This window comes from Gymnogyps californianus, chromosome 6, assembly GCF_018139145.2.
Source record: "Gymnogyps californianus isolate 813 chromosome 6, ASM1813914v2, whole genome shotgun sequence".
Classification (NCBI taxonomy): domain Eukaryota; kingdom Metazoa; phylum Chordata; class Aves; order Accipitriformes; family Cathartidae; genus Gymnogyps; species Gymnogyps californianus.
Genome location: NC_059476.1, coordinates 34,634,596 through 34,648,227, shown reverse-complemented (window position 1 = coordinate 34,648,227; position 13,632 = coordinate 34,634,596). Strand labels below are relative to the sequence as shown.

The 13,632-nt window shown below is 42.7% G+C and overlaps 1 protein-coding gene across 2 annotated transcripts in view; it reads right to left on the bottom strand.

The window, feature by feature from the left end:
- The window catches only part of ARID5B (AT-rich interaction domain 5B), a 121,042-nt gene that overhangs the window by 36,569 nt on the left and 70,841 nt on the right, over positions 1–13,632 (bottom strand). The gene's annotated exons all lie outside the window — the stretch shown is intronic.

Genomic DNA, 13,632 nt, shown 5'->3' with positions numbered 1-13,632 from the left:
GTCAAAGTTCTTCTAAAAAAGTTAAAAAAAAAAAAAAAAAAAAAATTACCCCCGAGTCCTGAAATGGATCAAAAAAACCCTTAACAACTAGTTCTGGAAGTTGACAAGTACTGAAATAAGTGATTGATTGTTTCATAAGGGTTACATACCACACATATAAATTAACATGAATCACTTTCAGTTTTGTCCAATTCTTAAGATAAAACAGCTCTGAAATAACACAGTGACTAAATCTTAACTGTGTTGAGCCATATGTAGAATGGGATATGGATCATCATAAAAAATATCAGAATCGTCTTTCAATAGTGGTATTACAATATAAATTATGATCACATATAGAAATAATAGATGAAGCAGATGTTTGCTCATTATTACGTGTCCTGCCTGCTTTCAGATTTAAAAATCAGCCTCCGACTACTATGGCAACATTTAAAATGATAAACAATCATTAACTAATGACTGTACCGAAGAAGATAATTTCCTTTAAACCTTTAATTTCTAGGTAACCATTGTTTTCATTACTTAAAGGGATGATTAGAACAATGTCAGAAATCTAAACACCACAAACCTCTTGAGTGCCTTCTAATTGTTTCTAATCTTACATTTGTCACACAGTAAGCCAGTGGTTTCAGGACATTTTACATTTTAATTAGTTTGCAAACACAATAAAGGGTGCTAATTTGATTTTATAGTTTGAGTAACAGTGTCATATTTGGTCTATTCAGAGAAAAAGAAAAGCCGTGGGTTTAAAACCAAAAGTCCAAAAGACACATCCTTTTCTTTCCCCCAGCACTGGCAGACGGTAAATATATATATATATGCATGTGCGTATGTGTGTAAGTCCATATTTGTGTCTATATAAAAATATGTTTATCTCCCTATAGAAATATCTCCATCTATCTCCAGTGAAGCACATTCTGCTTATTGAAAAGTACTGCAGAAAGCAATTCTGAAATTGTCATCTGAAGCTAACATGCAAAATCAAACAAAGAGAGAAAGAAATTATTACCCATTCCAGTCGACAAACATCTGCCTGATTTATATCTGTACTCATGAATGCTACAGCATGTGACTGCACACTACGTCGCTGGAAGTCTCGACTTGGTGTGGATGTCAGTCTTACACAAAATGAACACTAAGAGTATTTGCTCCGTGCTTACAAATCCCCTCCCCCAGCCACTCCATTACTCATATAAACAGAGATGAGCGACTCGGCGGGAGCGTGGGATGAGCTCCGAGGACTCCAGCGCCGGCTGCCAGACTGCCAGCCCTGGCCACACCGCCCTGCCTTATTTATAAACCCCACTCATCCCTCCACCTTTGATGTCTTCCCAATGCCTACTTTTTTTTGCACACGACCTGGATGGGATGGACAGATCCTTGACCATGGTTAGCCCCAGCAGTCGCACCTTCTTTACAAAGGTACTGAAGAAAACAGAAATGTTCACTCAATTTACTACACCCTGGCACATGCATTAAAATGTTAACCTTCGAATGAATGGATCCCCCGACCCGGTCCAGCCAACAGCCGGAGAGAGATGTGGTTCAGCTAGGATCAAATACACTTGCATTTGAATTACTTTTTCTTTCTTTTTTTTTAATAAATAAAGAAACTAGTTCAAGGCTCAATGTTTTCCAAACATACTTGTTAACCTGAGTTTTGGCACTGTACTTTGTATCACACTATAAAGCACTCCTAATGTTTTGCTAAAAGCTTTAAAAGCAAGAAGGCATTTGTTCCTAAATTCCAGGTATATTGAGCTTGCATATAAACACTGTTTGAATTGGAGCCTTCCATGGCAGAACTGGCACAAACCCACTATGAAATGGGGTATTTGCATTCTCCCCATGGCTCAGGAGCTGCAGCCGGGAAGGTCTATCGGCAGCACACATGAGGACCGTCCCACATGCCCCATGGTATGACTTTAAATCACTTTAAGCCATTCCAGATCAGACGCACAATTAACAAGAAAGCAGCAATAGAAATTAATACCAGAAGAGAAGGTCCTTGCCTCTAGTACCTACTCCGTAAAAGAAAACATTTGAAATAGTTCCAGTCACACTTGAAACAAAGCCATTAACATTTGCTCCCTAAATCATTATAAATAAATGCATTATTCGAAGATTATTTATATTTCAGCTACATTCATTTTGTTCTCTTGAGCTAGGAAATATGACTAGGACCGAAGGAATAATTTACAAGTCACATACTTGTTTTAATTTTTTTCATTTTTTGTTTCATTTATGACATATTCATGAGCACACTGCAGATTTCTTGAATTTGTTATTCATAATTATTTTAAAGCAATTGTACACACATGTTGTGGCTTAGTCCCAGTCAGTTTTCCTGATGACATTTGATGTTCAGTATGTACTGGACAGCTAAGTGAATATCCCATGTTTTTTTCTGCTTTCTGGTAGAGAAGGACTTCTGGCATGACTACCTGAGAATATCTGAAGCAATTCAATTTCTTCACATGTTTGTGCATATGGCTTTCAAATTCATGTTCTGAAAGCATTTGTGGCAGTGAGACCTGATAACTTGTACATTCCCAGAAGGTGAGAACATAAGCAAAGCAAATTAAAGTAAAAAATTGAATAAATAAGTACAGAAAAAAGTTTGCATTTATTTGCCACCTCTTTAGTCTAAGTGCCTGAAACAGCAGAATGAGAGCTATGACATACTACCAGTTTAAATACTTTCTTTCCTGTGCATTTGACAACGTTTGCTTTTGCCAATTTGTGGGTTTTTTTCCCTTCCTTCCTTTCTTTTTGCTTCCTGATGTATCTGAAAGAGGGGAAAACTCAGCTACTGAAATGTCCACTGGGACCCTTGATGGGCTGCTGGGAACTTTTTTTGCCTCTACTTAGGTGTGATTCAAAGCATCAATATTAGCACAGCATAGGTGCCCTGTACGCTTGAGGTTTGGGATGTAAGCCAGAGCACCCCCATGTCTGCAATCAGCAGGTGACAACCGCCCAGGAAAGCAGAGCTGCTGCTCTTCAAGGCAGGCAGGCATGGAAGGGCTGTCAGAGACATACACCCGGTACAATACAAATGGCCCAAACCTCCGGAAGCGAAAGGGCTTTCATCCACTTGAAGCCCACACATGCCTGTGCCTTGCTGACTCAAGGAGCCTCCTCTTGACATTACAGCTCACCCCAAGTTTGCTAGTCATCACAAAGGGCAAGTGCATTTAGAAAATGGCAACGCACAAGAAATTATCTTCCCTGCAAAATCTGTAGGTGCGATAGCAATCTAGAGCCCAGCAGGGAAAGCCACTTCACCTGCTGAGTCCTGGCAAACATTTCAGGTATGACCAGGTAAAACACAGCCAGCTGCAAAACACACACAGTACGAGCTAACACTCCTCGTGTTTGGAGAGCGGGAGGAGCACGAGGGCACACTTCCCACCTTGGGCTGGTTATCTTTCACACACACGTCACCATTGTGCCTGCTACCTTTACTCATCAACAGGAGTTCAGAGGGACCATTTCAGCACTCCTTGGATGTCAGTTTTATATCAGCATGTTGCTTCCTTGTTTCCCTGAGCAGCAGATCCAGTTGGTGTCATTTAAACAAATCTATCAACCACCAGCGCTTACAACGCTGCCCACTGCTGCAGAGGATGCTGAGGCTGTAACACGGGGTTTCACAAGGAATCAAGCAAGAATCCAAGATGAACGAAGATCTAATTCAAGTGCAAGCATTTGTAACTGTAAAGAACAAAGGGTGTGATTATTAACTAGTATGCATGTGGTGTGGACTTTGTTTTTCAGCTGACTACTACTTGGTGGTAAAAGTCTTGTGCTCCTGATTAAGTGAAAGCGTGTGAAATGGATATGTCATGAATATCAACAGTTACACAAGCCACGATGACAACCATATCTTAACAACTCTTCCCATTCTGGAATATGTCTTATTGCCATCTTGGTTGTGAATTCTCAGGGAAAAGAAAATTATTTATAGGAATCTGCCCAGAGACAGGAATGTTTTCTTCCCCTCCATGTTTGAAAGGGTCCCTGGGTGTTGTCTGGAAATAGGTAGTCACCACAAATCACACAGAGATTGCTGCTTGCCATTCAACATGAGGGATCAGTATTTCTCGGAAGACCATGAAACATTAACTCGTGATTGAGCAGGACACAAGGAGACTGGGCAGGAGAAAAGAGAAGAGGGAACAGCTCGTGCCTGTGCCAGTGGAGTGAGAGAGGGAGATGAGGAGCCAGAGAGGGGAGAGACGGGAGATATGCCCCCAGCCTGCTCCTCCTGCATTGCGTGGCAGGAGAGGTCTTGTTTCGAATCACACACTTCCCACACCTGCCTGGGCCACAGCCGGCCGCCCCATGCTGTGCCAGTCTCCGGTGCTACGGCAGTAGGGTGCAGGAGGAGGCAGCCACAGTCCTCCTGCCGAGCTGTTCCCTCCCTGCACGTGGCCCTCTGGGGCGAGATGGAGGGGAGGAGTAATGCCCTCAGCTTTTTCTGTTTGGGTAGGGGAAACAACTTTTGCTGACCACAGCCATGCTGAGCTCCTTGCCAGCACCCCTTGGGCTGTCTAGAAAGTCCTTCCCTACCTGCAGGAGAGCAAAAGGAGGAGCACACAGACATGGTCTTCATAGGTAGGGAGTGAAAGGGAAGGTGAGGTGCAGAAGCTGCCACTGCCACCTCCTCTGTGCAAATCCTCACTCGCATGCACACCTGCCTTAAAAAAAACCAAAAGCATTTAGTCCCTGATGTAATGTAACTGCCTTCAGTAATCTGAAATTAAGATTTCATCACTCTTTCCTTCTTCCTAGATGGAAACTTGTACCTTGCCTCCTCCCCAAACTGTGGCTAAGCTCTGCAGTGCCAAAACACCAGCAATGCCCTGCGTGCTTTTATTACTAACCATCACACCTGAGAGGTTAAATGCAAACCCTGTGTTATGCATGGCACAGGGAGTTAGATTATCTGTAAATGTAGACTGGCAAATCTTTGCTGACTAAAATGTACCCCAGGAAGAAGCTGACCTGGTGATCCTGAAGCCCAAAGCCTGTTCTTGTGAGCTGCCTATGGACCACCACAATCAAACAAGGACAGTCCAGAGGCACCTGCAGCAGAGAATTAAAGACCGGGTGTCGGGGATAAGCTCAGTAGCAGGCTCTGACCCACAAACAAGTAAGCAACACAGGAAAGAGAGGAGCTCAGGGTTAATGCTGCTCACACCAGCTAGATCTTTCCTCGAAGCTAGAGTTCCTCTCTGTTCATGAAGCCACAAAACAACAACATTGCTGAAAAATTACATCTTCCCCTCCAGCACTCTCATCAGCCTGTGCAAGCATCAGGATATCGTAGGTGATTGGGAGAGGGCCAGAACGTGAGGAAGGAGACGGCTATACCGCCCACCCACTCAGAAAATTCACAAGGTTGTGGCCACTGCTCTCCTGCCACTACCACCCTCAGCTGCTCAACTTTCAGGGACACTGTCTGCTCAGCAGGACACAGGAAACAGGAGCGTTTCCAAGCCTCGCTGCCTCGTACAACTCCCAGCTCTGGGTTAAACCTGAGGATGGCAAGTTCTATGCAGAGGAAAAAGAAATACCCAAGAACGAGATCCATGGGAGCTGCCGAGGTCAGCCATGATTAAACAGTACATATGGTGGAAAAGCATAGGCCGCTACAAGAAGACAGCACCTCCACCAGTCACCTTCTTTACCTGCATCCCCAGGAAGGGGAAGTTATCGGTGGAGATACCATCTCCCTGTTATCAAGTCAGCGATCAAGTCAGCCTCACTTGAGCCACGTTCATGCTGAGAATTCAGTGTACTAACTACACATGCCCACCCCTAGATGCACAAGTAAGTCAAGAGACAATGGCTGTGGTTTTGGGGTGCCTAACTTTAGCAGGTTAGTTACAGTAGAATTATCTCTTTTTTAGGAGTCTGATTATCATTGGAAGTCCAATGAGTTCAACCCTCCCCATAACACTGTTCTCTAGATGCACATATTTTGGCTGATGTAAAAGATATGTTGTTATAGGGAGGTTGTTAAAAAAAAATAGTGGCCTTCAAACAGCTGAGGTCAAGCTATGTTGGCACTTTGTCAAAATCAGTGGTGTAGCCAAGAGTTTTTAATGAGCCTGGAATGCATTACCTCATTTGTCATACCTGGATCACTTACTCATGCTGAGTCCAAAATAACCTTGGACCTTGTTGGCTGCTCAACAAACCATGTAAGTAAACCGTACTGTACTCATATCTAAACCACGTACCTTCTTCTTGCTCGCTCCACATTACTTACTCTAGAGAACATCTAAGCAATTGTAATGCCCATGATCAAAGTTCTTGCCTTTTCCAGGCCTCTCTGATCTGCATAACTATTTCCTGATATGACATCTGATTCTGGCTTGCTGGTACTCCTGTTTCTCAGAAACACTTCAAAAGTGGGAGAAAAAAGAAAAAAGGAAAAGAAAAGGGAAGGATGGCCATCGCCATATTTTGCTGAGGAATGTACCGGGATAGCTGCTCAGCATTGCTAATGTACTTAAAACTTACAGAGCCAACCAGACTTTGGCTGCCTGTTGTTTTTGTGACCACGTTTCTGTCCTGTGGAAAGATGAAGGGAAAGGAAGGAACAACAGCATTTTTGCCAACGGCAAGAGTATGACAACACAAAAAAAACAACTGAGCTTGTAAAATTGACCAGGGCCATCAGCAAAGAAGGGCCAGTGGAAGATCTGGGTCTACATCTAGGGTGGGCCTACACAGTCAGGTGAGGTCTAAACGTGAGAGGTGGGAGTGTACCAGAGCGAGGTAATCACAAAGCTGGAATTAAGGTGGAGCACTGGAAGGTGAAAGAAGTTAATAAACAGGGATGTACTGTGGTGCTGAGTTTAGAAGAGAAGCGTGCTTGCACGAGACAAGCTGTAGCACACCTGCTAAATGCATCAACAGTCTCTCCTCCCTGTAGGACACCTTGCAGAACGTCTCCTCACAGAATCCTTTTGCACTGTGCCAGTCCTTCATATGTCTTCCAGTTTTCACACACACACACACACAAAAGCTGTGATACCAGAATGCTTGGCCCTAAGCTGCAAACCCATCAGTAAATACAGAAACGGCAGGATGTGTCAGATCACAGAGCTATTCATGATTCAGGTGCCAAACAGAAGCTGGAGGTGGCATACGGAGGTGCCTGGCCATCAAAATCAAGGTGAGAAGAATGGTCCCAGATCTCCAGAAAATCCATGAACCGACCATGCCTGCTGGTAGGTGGCAAATAGCTGGTTGCTGAGGACACCCCTAAAGCAGCCTGGCAAAAGTTAGATCTTGGCTAAAAAACATGCTTACATGTTGCACCTTTTAAAATGTAATGAATAGAAAGTTAACAGTTTTAATCATTTTAACACTTACCCCTCTAGGGGGCTTCTGGCATTCTGCAATATCTGGAAGTTAAGAAAAGCATATTGCTATATTAAGCACGGTCTCAAAAACTGTTCAAAGGTTAGTTAATCTTGCATACTGTTCTGGAGTCCCAGCTGCTTCCTTGATTTCCTCATTGCCTCCATCTCTTTGTTTTCTCTCCTTCACCTCATTCCCTTTTCTGCATCCTGAGTTCAGGATCTTACATTTCATTTATTTTCCTTTCACACCAAAAGCTTATTTAAAAGCTTCTGCCTCCTGGAAAGAGGGTCCAAGTTGGAGGGCCTGGGGCATTTATCACCAAGGCCCACTGAGCAGAGCTGGTGAAGAGAAGCAAGTTGCAACCAACCTAGTATTGCATCAAAGGGTCAGAAATTAAAGTGGCCGGAAAATAAAGCAAAAGATCAAACTACACTAAAAAAAGCAGACCTTTGTTTAGGAAACAACAGTATCAACTGAATTTGGGGAAAGTCTCTACAGGATCCTAAGTACACCGATGGAAGTCAGTGATAAGCACCTACCAACAACTAAAGCTCTCATTAAGCTCTGGAGGCCACACAGCCTCTCCACCAACACACACCTCTTGCTTACTCAAGCTGCACATATAACAATTTGAATATTAGAACTATTTTTACTAGACTTTTTCTAAATGCAAACATTTGTTTATTCCTTTCTTTATAAGTGAACATGCCAGACCTGACCTGGAAACTCCGGAGTACAGCGAACAACCTTGCAGGGAACACTAAGGATCCACGCTGCTTTCTAACCCACACAGAAAAAGAATGGACTTGTGTAGCCATTTCTGAAAGTTTTGTTTTGGAAATGAGATATCCCATGCTCCATGTGGGGAAAATCAATTTGCTACCTCTCTAAAGAAAACATTCCTCATTTGGAAATAAGTGAAACAGACACTTCCTTGTGTGGATTAATGTGGAGACATACGACTCGCTGCAGACTGTTGTTTTGACCCCCCTCCTGACCAGACAATCTCTGAAAAAACCAAAAAGGTAGTATTTTTCATGGATTACAGTTCAGACTAGCATTGCTTTTAATAGAAAAGTTAGAGGCATTGCAAATATCAGGTTGGCCAATTATGCCAAAAATTGAATGTTTTTCGTTCATGGAACACGGGGACAAGATTCAGGATGAGGCCTGAAGTCTTGTTTTCTTCATTTCAGCATGGTTGGAAGTTAAGACTTTTGCTTGATCTGGGCTTCTTTATGTCCTGCTGACTAATCTGGGTTTTAAAAAAATGGAACAAGTGGGGGTTTTTTTGGACAGAATCTATACATGTGTTAGAAATTATGAAGTGCAGTAAATTGAAAAGGGAAGCTGAAGACTTCAGATAAAAATCTATGCCTGACAAATATGTGACATTCAAGTAGACCTTAGAGCAAATTAAAATAATAATAATAAAAAAATCCAGTGTAGGTCTATTACTGGCTACAGATGACAGGATTGTTATTAATGATTCAAAAAGAGGCAGAGGTGTTTGGTAAATATTTGTTCCATATTTGCAAAGAAGCCAGATGATATGCTTGCAAAAGAATATAATTAAAGCCAGTCAATTGACTTGGTTTTACAGAAACCAGATCTTAAAACAACAGAAAAGAAAAACAAACAAAGCACCTTATTTTATACTTTCAAACTATAAGCTTGGTTAGAGAAGCTAGCTGCACACATGGAACTTACTTGCATTTCAGTAAGACAGCTGATTTAATACTAGATAACACTTTGATTAAAAAACAGCACTACATAATTTTATTCAAGCATATATTAAATGGATTAAGAACTGGTTAAATGATAGAGCTAAAAGCAGGCATCAGTGGGGAATTTCTACCAAATGAAAATATTTCTGGTGGGATTCTACAGGGGTTGCTCCTAGCCTTGCTAGTATTCAACATTTTCATCAGTGAAATAAATATAAGGTCCCTGACAGTAGCATTCACACAGACACAAGGACTGGCACAATGCTAACACTGAGTCATACAAATGAGTTATCAGAAGGAAAAATGGACTACGCAAACACAAAGCTCTTCAGCACAGCTCCAACATGAAACCCGTGAGCAAGGACTACAGGTCCCACTGACCAAGCCAAGGGTGACACTTCACAGGCCACCCCCCACTGGAAATTCAGCATACCCTGATAGGAAGATGCTGTGGCCAAAGGGAGGTCTGCCTTCAAGGAGGAGGTGCTCGGCTTGAGCAAACTCAAGCTGCGCTGGGTTTGAGCAAAAAAGACTGAGAAGTAACTTCACCAGGTAATATGAGTGCCTCAAAGGTGAGAAAAAGCTGGTGCTCAGAAGCGAGGAGGCATAACCAGGCATGCCTAGGCACTGCCGTCCACATATATGACCTAATGCCAGTACACGGAGGCATGCGTATGACCAGCTTTCAGAAGACCTTTCAGGAAAAGCCTGAGCCAGACACAAGCTGGTGTGCACAGTGCAGGAAGAAATGCATGCAATTTGAGGGTCTTTGTCAAGATATCAGACTGGAGCTGGGCGTCCCGCCTCAGCCACAGCGAGGGCTGGGTCCAGGCTGCTGCTGGGAGAGCCTTGCTGCTGCGGGCGGCTGCAGCAGCCTGGCTGGCTGCACGGAGGCGGCGTCCAGCTGTCTGGCTGTGGTCCTTGCTCAAACAGCTGTTTCCCTTCTCCTTCAGAAAAAAGGTGGTGAACTGGATGAAAGCATTTGCCAGTAATTTTGGCCGATGAGCCACTACTTGGGGTTCATACCAGATTAGATGACTCAGTGGTTCTTCTGGTGAGAAACTGCATGAGTACAGGATCAAATACAGTAAAGTACTGTGCTATGCAGGACAAGGAACATGAAGAGCTGGAGCCTTGATTCAGCAAAGTACATGCCTAACTCATGAAGACCTGGAGCATGCAAAGACCTCTGATGACCTCACCGGGGCTATTCACATCTTTGAGGCTGAGCCTGTGTTAAGCATCGAACACGACCAAGCCAGCATGACTCTCTCTGTCACTAATGGGAAAGAAGTATTCAAGCCCTGAACAAAGAAATCATCATATCTCATCATGAAACAGCACGTGCCTGAGCAGCATCACAGGATCAGACATAGGTTCATCAAGTTTCCCTTTCCCTCAGAAATTTGCAGTCAATCTCCAGCCTCCAAGCCCTCCGCCCCCAAAGGTCACCTCCTGGGAAGCTGCACCCGGCGGACAGGGGCTTCACTTTCTGTACGAGGGTCACAGCAATACTCAAGAAGTACACGTCTGACTTCTCAGAATAGTCTGGGTTTAAAAAAAAAAAACAAACAAACAAGAAAAAACGCAAAGAGAGGAAAGAGTGAGCAGGCACAAACGGATTATGTAATAGCCAAGACAAAAGCAGCACAAACACGGCAGCAAGAAGCGAAAATGCACAGCAAACCCTCCAAGTCAGCCTATCTCATCAAAACTCAGCAGAACACCCAAGGCAGACTTCCCATTAGAGGGCTTTACAAAATAAAAGGCAAATAAGAACACACAGCAAATCTTAAGGTGGCTTTCCTAGCAATATTTCCTTTTCTCTCCAGTAAAAGCCAGTGTTTGTGAAATTGCTGTCTAGCAGAGTCAGCAGTACCCAATGGAGACGTGACCTACATACCTCGGAAATACAATAGATACGTAGCCAGTTGTATCCACGTAGATAGCCAGACGAGATGGGCTAATTGACTGGTAAAGGATGGACACTGTGCATGAATCTAAACAGAAATTCATGCAAGAAGCATAAAATGGACCGTTTCCTGAGACCTTGCTTTTGGGAATGACAACAGCAGGTACGAAGCAATGATCATCCAGCTGTGCACAACATGAAAATGACAAGTATATTATTTAAATCTCTTGCATTTCTGATTTGTAACTGATTATATAAGAAAGAAAAATCTTCTTTTCTTTTAATCTAAGAAAATTGTAATTTTCTTCCATTTTTTTTCTTTGCACTTGATCATTGCACTGTGAAGTAATCAAAATTTGTTAGGCATAATCAACCTGCATGAAGATATTAGTAAAGAAACTAGAGAGTAAGCTCCCCCCTTAATGCCTACAATCAGCTGCCACCACAATGAGGACTACACAATGCGTTAGGTGGAGACAGGAGCAGCTGCTGTAGCCTAAGCCCTGCTCCCATTCACATCTCTGGGTCATCACCACCTTCACCAGCAGCAGCTGGCTTGCCAGGCACCCCATCGCAGAGCACACAGCCATAAAGAGGTTCAGGAATAACTCTGCTTCTGCAGAGAGCTTGGGACAAAGCCCTCGCACCCCTGGGGACCTGCATACACCTGACATAGCGCTTTAATGCTGGAGTGCGGAGGTGATGCTGCTCGGCATTGCCGAGCAGAGGAGGGATCTGCACTTTTTCATCAGGAAAACACAGCAGCGGAACTCCGGTAACTTTGTCAGGTTGTGTACGAGTAGAAAGGGAATCTGTATAACCGCCAAAACACCCGAAAAATGGTGGTTTTGAAGTCCTGATGGTAAGATCATGTGCCCAGTTTAAATGAGTGCAAACCCTGTGAACTCGGTGTAATTGTCCCAAACATCAACACAAACAGAATTGAGCCCATCTCTGCATTACAGCCCCAGTAAATCTCTAGCACTCAGAAAAATCCAAATAAAACTGAGCTGTATTCATTAATTTATCTGAGCAGGGCAGGGTTTAAACTAAATATGAAGTCGGTTGTGCAATACTCTTTCATAGTCAATACTGGTTCTTAGGAAATTATGAGTGAATTAAGTGGAGGGACTATTAAACAATTTACACACTTCCTTGTGTTTCAGATGTCTAATTATAGTCGTGTTTGTCTCTCCCTGCAGAACTGTTGTATACCACATGGTATGCATATTTCAGCATCCAGCATTATTAACTCATGACCGACTGTCAGTTGATCATTATCTAACACATGGGGTCTGCAAAAAAAAGCCTTATTTGGGCAAAAGCAGGCTTCTGACCCGCTCCCGCTGTATTTTCCCCCAGAAGAACTTCAGTTGGATTATTATCTGCTGTCAATGGAAACTCAGAGGTTACATATGTGAAATCTGCAGACAGGAAAATAAATCCTTACCGAGTTTAAACACTTAGTTGATATTAAAACCATCTCTCCAGCTTGGTTGGTTTAAAGAAAACTCTCAGTTGCCCTCTAGTGTCACCCGGCTGCCACGCCAGGCAGCCCGCCCGCCGCAGCCAAGGTCACAAAATTTAACCTGATTTCATGCGATGAGATTTACTATACATGTAATATTTCGTATAAAAGGGCGAGGGGGAATGCTTTTCCCTCCTGGAAATTTCAGGGCTTGGGCCCCTGGAAGCCCAGAGCTTGCATAATGTTTACTGCTGTAATTGCGGCGCATGACACATGGGTTTTATGAGTGAGAATCTCTGAAATCACTCTGCATGCTGCACTCCATAAAGTTCATTCATAACTAAAAATAGACTAATGTACAAACTGATTTAGCATTATACTGAAGCTAAGGAACATAGGGAGTCTGCAGAATTCCCTAATATGGAAGAGAAGCTGCGTTTTCAAAAGCAGCAGTTTATTTGTTTCTGAAAATGGACAACATATGCAAAAGATTTAATATACAGAACCAGGTGTATATATAGCCTAGATCTTCATATGTGCCCATTTTCGTTCTATATAAAGACTTTATACAGCCTGAAACTATAAATTTAATAATAGATTACTAAATTAAGTCTGCACAATCACTTCATAAAAAAAAATCATTTCAATTTAAAATACAGCTGTAGGGGTTTGGACAATTTCCTGCATAATAGAGGCCCATCCCTGAAATGTAAATAACACCGGTATTAAAACAAGTCAATCAGGCACATCAGGAAAAAAAAAAAAAAAAGGTACATGAAAACATAAATGCATTTTCCAGCCTATCCTAAGTAAGGATGCCAAACCTTTATTTTATTCAAATGCCGCTTTGATAAATCACTACTGCTTCAGCTGGCTTTTTTTGTTTTTTTTCTTTTTTTTTTCCAAATGTCCTGTTTTTCCTAAGAGAAATCCAGGGCTGATTAAGTCTTAACATTTTGAATACATGAAACCATCAGGGTTTTGCAATAAGAATTACTCACTTCTTTCCTGTGTACCATCAGCATTCTTAAAATACTGTTACTACAAAATTAAACAGCGTGCTCTTCAGAAACGCATGACGTTGCCTGCTCTAGTTTTTTCAACTTTAATTGTGCAATTTTAAAATTCTCTTCTTTCTCAAT